This window comes from Theropithecus gelada, chromosome 20 (genome assembly GCF_003255815.1).
Source record: "Theropithecus gelada isolate Dixy chromosome 20, Tgel_1.0, whole genome shotgun sequence".
In the NCBI taxonomy this organism is placed as follows: Eukaryota; Metazoa; Chordata; class Mammalia; order Primates; family Cercopithecidae; genus Theropithecus; species Theropithecus gelada.
This window is the reverse complement of record NC_037688.1, coordinates 4006817-4016833: the sequence shown is the minus strand read 5'-3', so window position 1 is coordinate 4016833 and position 10017 is coordinate 4006817. Positions and strand designations below refer to the sequence as shown.

At 41.3% G+C, this 10017-nt stretch overlaps 2 pseudogenes across 1 annotated transcript; both read right to left on the bottom strand.

Moving 5' to 3' along the window:
- Positions 1-2300: 2300 nt before the first annotated feature.
- Positions 2301-3223, bottom strand: LOC112614458 (annotated as a pseudogene).
- A 5726-nt stretch (positions 3224-8949) lies between these two features.
- On the bottom strand, positions 8950-9379 carry LOC112614523 (annotated as a pseudogene). Its single transcript, XR_003117094.1, has one exon. The product of XR_003117094.1 is annotated as a 60S ribosomal protein L35a pseudogene (transcript).
- Positions 9380-10017: the final 638 nt, after the last annotated feature.

Here is a 10017-nt window from a genome sequence, read left to right as displayed (position 1 = left end):
GCTTGGAGCACTCTAAGCCTTTCCTCTGTGTTAAAGAGGAACATGAGCAACTGGTGGCAATCAGCCCAAATGGGGTTATGGGTGGATAATAGTTTGGAGCAAATCAATTAGAGTTTGTGGCTTTTCAGTATAGGACGAGGTATTGTTTTTCCAGTTGAGAAGGTTGACAGAGGTGAAGGGCTGGTACATAAAAACATGCCTCTCCACCATGTGACCATCCTCATCTATTCGAGTATACCGCTGCTCTCTCAGGGGCATTTGTATCCCAGTTTTGGGTCGTAAATGAGCTGCCAAGGGAGAGGTTTCTCCCCAGGCTTCACCTCCTCTCTTGTCAACTCTGGGTGACCTAGGGATATGTTTGTCTTGCAAAGGCACAAGCACTGTGGGCTCAAGAGTGGGGAGTCTCTCTCCCTGGTAAGGGAAGGGCACCACTGGGATCACTGGTGCCATCTCCTATAATGGATCTTCTGATGTTGGGTCAAACAGAACTTCAGGAGTTGACTTCCCTCAGCGGGTGGAGCAGGATCCTTCCTTGGCTATCTGTCCCTTTGCTACTGGCACTGCTGCTGCCTGCCCTCTTAGCCACTGTGGGGGGTCTAACACCAGCTGTAACCAAGTGTCTATGTATGGGAACTGGACTGAGTGTCCTGACTTACCAGTTACCTTGTGCCATACTTTAGAAACAAGGGACTTATCCAGGCTTCCTTCTGATGGCCAACCCACTTCTAATGTTGGTCAATCTATTTCACACAAAGTTCTAAGTTTTCCTGGCATCATAGTAACCCCATAGTCTCCATTAAATCCCTTCCTAAAATTTTTCAACATAGCTCCTAGTGGAGTGGGCTTACTTTGTGTTTGACCCATGTTTCCCTGAGAAAAAACACCACGCTCAGACTGCATGCACACCACAGAACAAAGAATGGGTGAAAAAGGCACACACACACTATTTCAGTTTACACCAAACCAGAATCAAAACCAAAATCAGAGTATCTGGAAATCCAAGCCAGGTCAAAACCAAAACCAAAGTATCAAATAATTCAAGTAAAGTCAAAAACAAAAACCAAAGTGCCGGTACAGGCGCGCCGTGGGTGATCAGGCCACGTTTCCACTCAAATGGAGTAGGCAAGTTCCAAAGACCAGTCTTACCAAGTTTCAGATGTCCAGTCTTAAAATGCCAGTTCCTTCCTGGTGTTCAGCCACTGTGTTGATCCTCCACTGGGGCCTGCTGTGCACTGCTCTGAAGAGGCGTTCCACCAGGGCAATTGCCTACACGGGAGCGCTCTCACAATCTGTGTTGCTCAAGCTGGCTGGAGTCCCCTGCAGGGATGCTCCACAGGGCAGGCCTAAGCCGCCTAAGGGGCTGCCTCGACCGTCTGTTAATCACCTCACTTCCCAGTCAGGGAACCAAGAAATGTAGCAGGATGAACTGCAAACAAAACTCCTCAGACACCGGATTAAAGAAGGAAGAGGTTTTTATTCAGCCAGGAGCATCAGCAGACTTACGTCTTAAGAGCCAAGCTCCCCGAAAAAGAAATTCCTAGCCCTTTTAAGGGCTTACAACTCTAAGGGGTCCGTGTGAAAAGGTCATGATAGATCAAGTGAGTGTGAGGAATGTGACTGGGGGCTACATACATCAGCTAAGAGAACAAAAAGTTTTACAGTGCTTTCTCATACATTGTCTGGAATTTACAGATAACACCAGTAGTTTTGGTCAGGGGTTAATATTAATTATTATTATTATTATTTTAACCACCAGGGGCAGGTGATGGTGCCAAGGTCATCTAGCTGTTTATCTTACTTCTGTTTCTTTCCAACTTTTTGCTTGCTCCCTTTTCTCCTGTTTTATAAACTAGGGAAAAGGGGAGTTGGGGGAGAAGCTGGGAAGGACAATAGGAGAAGTGTTGGTCATTCTGATCTCAAACTCCTGTCTTCAAATTATCTGCCTGCCTTGGCCTTTCAAAGTGCTGGGATTACAGGCATGAGCCACCACCTGGCCAATATATTATAACCAACACAGGAAACAGTCTGGTATCAGGAAAGCAACAAGGATTACACATATTATTTTATAAACCAGCAAACAAAAGTTTAAAATAATTCTGAAAATGAAGTTAGCTGTCTTGAGTCAAAGGAATTAAAAAAAAAAAAGAGTCAGTTTTGACCATTTATAATCTCTGACCTTTGTGGAGCTGGTAAGAATCTGTTGTAGTGCAGCTGCATGCAATACAGTCAGGCAATTTTGTTTTTTTCACTTGGGTTCACATTGCAAATTGACTGCTGTGAGAAAAGGATGGAGGCAAATTTTAGCAGCAACCACCATCTGACTGATTGACAGGGGTGATCTGAATTTTAACATTGGACTTCTCAGCACCACCAGTTATTGCTCCAGGACCCATTCACTTTTTTTTATTTTTTTGAGATGGAGTCTCATTCTGTTGCCCAGGCTGGAGTGCAGTGGCTTGATCTCGGCTCACTGCAACCTCTGCCTCCCAGGTTCCTGCGATTCTCTGGCCTCAGCCTTCTGAATAGCTGGGACTAGAGGTGTGTGGCACCATGCCCAGCTAATTTTTATATTTTTTAGTAGAGATGGGGTTTCACCATATTGGCCAGGCTGGTCTCAAACCCTTAATGTTGTGATTTACCCACCTCAGCCTCCCAAAGTGCTTGGATTACTGGCGTGAGCCACCACGCCTGGCTGACCCATTTGCTTTTTAATCTCAGCTGCCATCATCATGAAAGACGGTTCTACATTTGTTGCATTCTTAGCACTGATTTCCAAAAATGGAATTCCAAGGGAATCAGCAAATTCCTTTGCTGTTTTCTAGTCTACTACTTTCTTTGTGGACAGATCACATTTGTTCCCTACCAACAATTTGTTGACATTTTCACTGGCATAATGATCTATTTCCTGTAGCCACTGTTGAACATTACTGAAGGACTCTTGGTCTTTCACATTATACGCAACTGTGATGCCATGGACTCCTCTGTAATAACTGGAGGTGATTGTTCAAAATATTTCCTGGAATGCTGTGTCCCATATTTGAAGGATGATTGTTTTCCTGTCCAGCTCTATAGTTCTTATTTTGAAAATCACACCAGTTGTGCTGATGTAGCTTTCTGTATACGTATCATCTGCAAACCTAAGGAGGCAAGACTTTCTAATCCCAGAGTCGCCAATCAGAAGTAACTTGAATAAATAATCATATTCGGGATTCATGTTGGACATGTCACTGCTGCTGCTGCCATCACTACTGGCACCCTTGCTGCTACAGCCACTGCCTTGAATCTCCGTGCCACAGGTAATCAAAGGAAAGGAATGAGATAAGCTATTCTCGTATAGCAAACGTCCTCCCCCACTCCATATCCTAGAACATCCCCTAGAACTGCTCCTTTAGATTAGTAAAATCCATGAGCTTATAGACATACACATGTATTTCGCTGGAGAGCGGGTTGTTGAACATTTACTACCACACTACTGCTCAGAGTCTCTCATTCTATCTCCATAATGGATCACCTGCTATGCTTTAAAGACCTGTTTGCTTGCCTGTATCCCACTCAGGGTTGTTGCTGTCTGTGGGGAGGGTCATCTGTAGCTCATCTTGTTCACCTATGGAACCCCAATCACTAGCACAGGGACCAGTGCTCAGGAATTATTCAGTGGATCCCTGTTTAATGGATATGCTAATGCAAAAATCTTCCAGGTCCAATGGGAAGGCCCGAGTTCCTGCCCTCTGTCAGTCCGTGAAGCAGAGGTGGCCACTGAACCATGGGGTCCCATGTGACTTCTCCTAGGGTGGGCAGACAGTACAGTCTTTTTCTTATCCGTACTCCTCTCTTCAGATCCAGGGAACACCTCAGTACTGAATGGGGCCCCCTGGCTGTGCTGTCTCACCTGCAACCTGAGGGTTGTGAGCCACCAGGAGTGTGAGAATTTAGGATGCTGAGTACACACAGGGAGTAAAGGTAGATAGGTGGGGATGGGATGCAGCCAGGCACAGGGTCAGGCTGCAAGCCTCTTGAGGGCAGAGGGCAGATCTCATTACTATCCTTTCCCCAGCACCTGCCTTGACCATGGCCAACACAGTCCTGCAAGACCAGATTCCCATCCTGATCTGCTCACCAATTCTGACCTCATCTCCTCCCACTCCCATCCCTCACTGCTCCAGTTTTCCTGACTCACTGCTGTTCCTGCAGCAGGTCATGGATCCTCCCCTCAGGGTTTTTGCACCACCATTCCCTGTGCCTAAGTCCCTCTTCTCCAGAAATTGACATGGCCTGCTATTGAAGTCAGGTCTGTGTCCAAATCCCACCTGCTCAGAGAGGCTGTCACTATCCAGCCTGCCCTGCCTTCCTTATCTCGCTTAACTTTTCCTCATAGCACTTTTCACCTTCTGGGGGATCAGCCATTTGTTTATTTTCTGTCTCTTCTCATGAAATTGTAAATTCCATTAGAGCAGGATTCTTTCTGTTCTTTTCCTTGCTCTGTCTCCACGACCTGGAACAATTTTGGTGGATGTACTGTCATCGCTTAATGAGTGTCTGCTGACTCACACAACCTAAGAGTAAAAATGATGTGTTGTCAGATAAACTCAGTACGAAATACAGCTGTCTGGTCTCTGAAATCTAATCTGGTCCCAGTCTGTGTTGTTCCCTGGCTGGTAATCTGAATTCCTGTATAGCTTTTCTTACTTCTCTAGAGTTAGCTCCCCAGCCCATTGGAAAGTGTCACCTCTTCTCCAGGGTAGCCTGAAACTCCATAACCATGGCCAGACAGCACACCTGAGTGACACCACCAGGCAAGCCAGCAATCCAGGGCAGCCCCTGAGGTTAAGGATAGACGTTGGATGGCCACACTCAGCCTGGAGAGGTGTTCTATCTGACCTGCAGATGTCTTCATTAGGTTGGTGCAAAAGGAATTGCTGTTTTTGCTATTACAAGTAATTGGCAACCAGAATCTATGGCTCATGCCCTTAATCCCAGCATTCTGGGAGGCACAGTTGTGTGGATCACCTGAGGTCGGGAGTTCCAGACCAACCTGGGCAACATGGTAAAACCCTGTCTCTACTAAAAATACAAAACTTAGCTGCACATGGTGGCACAGGTCTGTAATCCCAGCTGCTCGGGAGGCTGAGGCAGGAGAATTGCTTGAACCCGGTAGGTGGAGGTTGCAGTGAGCCGAGATCATGCCACTGACCTCCAGCCTGGGTGACAGAGTGAGACTCCATCTCAAACAAAACAAAACAAAAAAAGTAATTGCCAAAAGACCCAATTACTTTTGTACCAACCTAATATTTTAAAAAGTAAGCCAACATTCAGAAATCAAGACACTTCACAGAAAAGTCCAGAAGATCTGGCAACCATGGGCCTGCCTCCTAGCATGGTACAATCCCTGAGCTGAGAACTGGCCCTGTTGTACCTGGGGCTCTCTAACTTGCTGTGGTCCTCACAGTCTTGAAATACTTGCTTTGGTGGTGCTGGAAATAAAGCACACACGGTTCTTCATTCTACCTGTGGGGCTTGAGCAAGGTTCTGAATTTCTCTGTACCATTTCCTCTATACAATGGAGTCACCAGTGTCCCACATATGACACATAGTACACAAGTATGCACAATTATTATTTATCAACTAAAAAAGAAAGTACAATGGAAAAACTGCTGGAAATGGGTCCCAACTAATAAAAAAAAATGATAATTTCCCAAGTCTTGCCCTGGTGATCTAGGGAAAGACTTTGAAAGTAATTTTAATTTTACCTTGAGAGAGAGTAAGAATTTATAGGAAACAGAAATACACCCTGGAAGATTATTTCTTTCAGTCAAGTGAATCTCATCTGTTGGGGAATGTTGAGGGGGTGATTAGATGTCAATGGTGGTGTGTGGAAAAGAAGATTTGAGGGAAGCAACAGCATCCCAGGATCTGATTGAATAAGAGCCCGCCAGGTCTTCATCCATCTTCAGAAATGAGTTTAGTGAGAGCCCTAGTGTGGCCCTACAGACTTCTCTGCTGCTGAACTGCACATTCTTTTTTTTGCACATGGGAGAATCATGTGTTGTAAACTCGTGTAACACTATTCTGCTTAGAGCATTTGCATCTCTGTGCCCTAGAATCCAGATGAAGCCTCACCTGTTAAATTCTCCCTTTTTTATGTTTCAGAGTGTAATATTTCAAACAAAATTAGGTAAGAACTCTAACATTTTCTTAATTTTACAAGGGGAGCAGAGCTGTCCTCAGATCAGTATATACCTGGCAGACCACATCGAGCAGCTCTGGAATCTGACTGCCATTTTGGGGGCCACTGCAGGACAGCTGTGTGCTCAGGGCCAATGGCCATTCCGAGTTCCCAGAAACTGACATGCGAAACTGTATCAGGTTGGATGTACCACCTGGTGGAGAGGGCTGCAAAAGAAACCAGCTGGTGAGTCACTTATACCACTTACCATCCTGAGGGCTCCTTTCAGTCAGGGCTTTGGAAGTGAGTCTCATATTGTGAGTTCAGGAAAACCCAAAGTTGTTTGTTTTCTATAAGCTTTTTCTCAGGAAACCATTTATGGACTCTTTTACTGACTATTTGCAGTGTATTCCTCATGTCCACTAATGGAGATATCAGCTATCTCCAAAATGTGTTACAAACACAGGATTCATAAGGTTCCATTGACCAAAGATGTACTTAATTACTGTAACATTGGGCCTTCAGGATAAATGTTAGACTTAAATTGTTTCTTATAAAATCCTGGTGTTTGCTAAATTCTAGTGTTTTGAACATAAAAGTCATGGAACTGTTTTATATAACAGTACAAAATTATTTATATTTTATAATAGTGTTTTCATTATTTTATTTATTTATTTTGAGACTGAATCTCACTCTTTTGCCCAGGCTGGAGTGCAGTGGCATGATCTCAGCTCACTGCAACCTCTACCTCCCCGGGTTCAAGCAATTCAAGTCAGGCTGGCCTCAAACTCTTGACCTTGTGATCTGCCTACCTCGGCCTCCCAAAGTGGTGGGATTACAGGCATGAGTCATGGCACCAAGGCTTTTCATTATTTTTTCTTTTTCTGTTTTAAAATAGGTACTAAATTTCTACAAACTAACAATATGATACATTTACCTTAAAATACTACCAGAATAATTGAAGTTGATAGTTGAAAATGAAGGATAAGAAAATAAGAATTGCAGAAGCCTTGTGACTGATATTTATCATTAATGTTATCATATAATTATCGATAACTTCATTAAAACTTTTAATTTCCATAATACATTTTAACTAAAGAATTTAATACTTTTTATGAAAAGCTTTATACACTCCATATTAATTATGTTTTACAATGAAAATAAGTAAAACACCTTCTCACATGTTTTATCAATGCATTTTGGAGTACAGCATTGAATGTGGGTGTTGAAATTGGTTATAAATGAAGGTGTATCTTTACAACTGTCTGTAGGCTACTCTAAAAGTACCTGACACTATAGACAGACGTGCCATTAATATACTTTAATATTTATTCTCCTAGTCATATTTGATAAGGGATATTTTTAAATCCATGATGAAATTATTACAGGTTTCTAACAATCTGTGACTCAGAGAGCTTTAATAAAGTACTAATATTTACTTCACATTTCTCACCTAACAAAACTAACCAGATGCTGTTAATATCTTTTACAAACTTCAATTTTTCTTTGTTTTAACTAATCACAATGAACATTATCATTTTATACCTATACCTTTGCCTCTTCCTCTTCTTTCTTTCTTTTCTTTTCTTTTTTTTTTTTTTAATCATGATGGAGTTTCTCTCTTCTTGCCCAGGCTGGAGTGCAATGGCACGATCTCAGCTCACTGCAACCTCCACCTTCCTGCTTCAAGAGTTCTCCTGCCCCAGTCTCCCGAATTGCTGGAATTGGAGTTGCCCACCTCCATGCCTGGCTAATTTTTTTGCATTTTTAGTAGAGACAGCGTTTCACTATGTTGGCCAGGCTGGTCTCGAACTCCCGACTTTGTGATCCACCCACCTCGGTCTCCCAAAGTGCTGGGATTACAGGCATGAGCCACTGTGCTCACCTTCTCTTCTTTCTTTAATCTTCATTGAGGTGCACTTTAAATAGGTTTGGTCTTCAGAGCCTCTCACTTGGGTTTCTTAAAGTCAATAGTACACACTATTTTTTGGCATATTTACTTTTGAAGGTCTCTATTGGGATATAATTTATATAATATAAAAATCACAGGTTATAAATGTACAATTCCAGGTTTTTAAAGTAGACTTACAGAGTACCATAGTCACAATCTAATTTTGAAATATTTCTCACACTCTGGAAAAGAATTTCCTACCTGTATTTACCCCTCTTTATTATCTTTGCCCTAGAAAATTATTAATCTGTCTTCTGTCTTCATATATGGTATTTTTATTGAAATTTGTTTTATGTAAAATTATAAATTATCTTGTCTTTTGGGTCTGGTTTCTTTCACTTACATTGACGGTTTTGAGGCTGTATCCTATTTCAGCAGGTATCATTACTTCATTTCCTTTGGTTGACAAATGGGATTCTATTGCATGAACATACCACCTATTGTTTTTTATTATATTGTTTGATGACTATTTGGGTTGTACTGTCTTTAGGCTATTAGAAATACTGCTGATATGATCATTTGTGTATGATTTTTTGTGTAACAATAGGTTTTTATTTTTATTTTTTTTGAGTACTTATGAGTGAGTGGAATTTCTGGGTCATACGATGATTCTATTTATGATATTTTGAAAATTTGTCAAATTGTTTTAAAAAGTGGCTGGTTTTTACACTCTCACATACGATTTATGAGTTTTCCATATTCTTTATGTCTTAGACAATCCTTGTTATTGTCTTTTTGTCATAGCTATTCTAATAAGTGTTAATTATCTCATTGAGGTTTTGATTTGCATTTTCCTAATAATTAAAAATATTTTCACATTTTTTTTTCCAAGAGCACAAATACACGTTTATTTATTGATTTTTCGTTAGTTTAAATCCTTGAGGGGTACAGCATCACTCGGATTCTGTGTCCAATGGCCTTAGCAGGAAGATTGCTTCGGAATTTGGCAGGAACCATGCCACTGTTTCCATGGGCCCGAATTACCTTTCCCCAGATGACTCTGGTTTTATTTGGTTTGCCGCCTGGAGTCACTGTGTCGTTCTTTGCTTTGTATACATAAGCGCATCTCTTGCCCAAATAGAATTCTGTTTCATCTCGGACATAAACACCTTGAATTTTAAGAAGAGTTGTGTGCTCCCTGTGGTTCCGGAGACCCCGCTTATAGCCGGCAAAAATGACCTTGGACCACAGCCTTCCAGACATAGTTCCTTTTAGAAGTCCCGTTCCCAGCAGGCCTCCACAGGAGCCAAGATGGCGGGAAGAGCATTTTCACATATTTTTATGTTGATTGACAATTTGTATATACTCTTTGTAGAAATTTTTTGTTCAAGTTCTTTGCATAATTTTCAAATATATCAATTGTCCCATTTATTATTGACTTTGTAAGATGTCTCTACATATTCTGGGTAGTAGTCTAAATCAGATATATAATTTCAAATATTTTCTCTCAGTGACTTTTCTCTTTATTTTTTATGGTGTTGTCTGAGGAATGAAAGCTTTTAACTTTGAGAAAATACAATTCATCGTTTTTCCTTTTCTTGATGGTGCTTTTGGTACAAAACATAAAAATCATTATGTAATCTGGAATTTACTCCAGTCTTTTTCTGAGAATTATATAGTTTTGGCTTATACATTTAGGTATATGGTCAATTTTAGGTATGTTTTTGTGATTTTAGGGATCCAAGTTTCTTTTTTTTTGCCTGTGAATACCTAATTTTCCCAACAATATTTGTTGAAAAGACTGTTCTGTCCTCATGGAAATTTCTAGACATCTTTATCAAAATCTATTTACCATAAATATAAGATCATATTTCCACATTTTAAAATCAAGTTCATTGAATTACATGAATATATCTTTATGCTACTAGCAAATTTTCTTGAATACTGTAACTTTGTAGTGAGA